The sequence below is a fragment of the Octopus bimaculoides genome, chromosome 20, assembly GCF_001194135.2.
Source record: "Octopus bimaculoides isolate UCB-OBI-ISO-001 chromosome 20, ASM119413v2, whole genome shotgun sequence".
In the NCBI taxonomy this organism is placed as follows: domain Eukaryota; kingdom Metazoa; phylum Mollusca; class Cephalopoda; order Octopoda; family Octopodidae; genus Octopus; species Octopus bimaculoides.
This window is the reverse complement of record NC_069000.1, coordinates 20,608,274-20,610,170: the sequence shown is the minus strand read 5'-3', so window position 1 is coordinate 20,610,170 and position 1,897 is coordinate 20,608,274. Positions and strand designations below refer to the sequence as shown.

Genomic DNA, 1,897 nt, shown 5'->3' with positions numbered 1-1,897 from the left:
TATATATATATATATATATATATATATGTGTGTGTGTGTGTATGTTTATATATAATGTATATGTATATATATATGTATGTGTGTGTGTGTGTATATATATATATATATGTGTGTGTGTGTGTGTGTATGTATATATATGTATATATATTATATGTGTGCGTGTGTATGTATATATATGTATATATATTATATATATATGTGTGTATGTATATATCATTATTAATTTTCCTACATAGTAGCATATCAAGTAATTAATTGTATTGATAAATTTATTATGTAAAATATTTTAATTGAATAATAGTTTTAGCATATCATATATCTAATAATAACAAGGAGACTATCACATTAATGTAAGGAAACATTTTAATTTTCGTTTGCGTTTCTTGATGTGCAAATCTACACAATAGTGACACATTCCTGTGAATGCCAAATATTTACGCTAAATGCATTTATAAACCCCCTGCTTTAAAAACTGAATATAGGTTTGTTTAAAAAAAAATTATATATAGAAAGGAATTAGGACATGTTTAAAATGCTATTTCTGGTTGGCATCAATTTTATAATTTTAATTGGCGTGAGACAGGCTCATACAGTCACTGGCCGCTAGCTTATAACCACCTCGTTGGTATTACGTTCACCATCATCCATGGGCACAAAGAATGCATTAATTTATGTAAGGTGTGCATAAAAAATATAGTAGTTATTTTTGAGACAATGCTTTTAATACGCAGGCGTGAAGAAAGGGATAAAAATGATAATTTTTCTCTGTAAATGTGATTATTTGTTTTATAAATATGTCTCTAAATAGCACGCCTTATATTGCACACATTTTGTATATTTCTGTGCTTAATTTTAGCGTACGCATTCGTGCGCGCATGTATGATATGCACGTTTTTCATATACATAGAAAAACACGCATATGTGTATATACATATAAACGCACTCAAAAGATATAGTATAGCAGGTAGATAGATAGACTTACATGCGCCTGTGCATGCACGAGAGTGCGCATATATAAGCATACACATGCACGCGTACACACAACACAAGCATGCACGTAACCACGCACGCACACATACATAAACACACACTTAACACATGCTCCCGCGCATGTGTGTGCGTTATGCATAAGCAGATATAAATCTTTACAGAATTTTTTATAACTCTCAACTCACCTTTATACTTAGAGTATTTATCTGCCGTCTTTCTTATAATATTAATAAATGATTTTCTTCTATAAATTTTTATTTTTATTTTGTTTATTAAATCTCTGGCGAATATTTACAATTAAATAAGCAGCAAGGTCAATGTATTCGAATCGGCGTTCCATTCAGTAAGTTACTAACTCACCCGTTTGCCACTACTAGAGAAATGACCTAGACAACATGAAAGGTCAGGCTGTTCCTGTACTTGTGCAATTTTATCCATAGCTCTTATACGTCACCAACTGTGATAATAAATTAACCTATTTTATTTGTAGCAGCAGCAATAGCAGCAGCGGCAGCAGCGCACTCCTGCTGCAAATGCATATTTCATAATCAAGAGAATCCACTGCGCATGCGCTTAAAGATAAGACAAGACTACCTTCCGCTATTTTGTAATTGTTGGCGTTATCTACTCGCGTTTTGCTTCGTAATACAACATATTTCTCTCTGCACTATAGTTCAGTATTTCTGTCTTCTTTCCAGTTAGTATCGGTTCTATTATTATTATTTTACTTTTCGTTCGTTACATATGTAAATATTTCTTTCCTTTCACCTTTAAAAAAAAAACATTCTTTGTTTCTACTTTCGCACATGCAAATACAAATTAAATGTAAGCGGAAATATAGGCATATCGGAAAAAAAAAATATATGGAGCTATATATATATATATATATATATATATATATATATAT

At 30.8% G+C, this 1,897-nt stretch overlaps 1 long non-coding RNA gene across 6 annotated transcripts in view; it reads left to right on the top strand.

Annotated features, from left to right (window-relative positions):
• The window catches only part of LOC106881631 (uncharacterized), a 385,740-nt gene that overhangs the window by 207,980 nt on the left and 175,863 nt on the right, over positions 1-1,897 (top strand). The gene's annotated exons all lie outside the window — the stretch shown is intronic.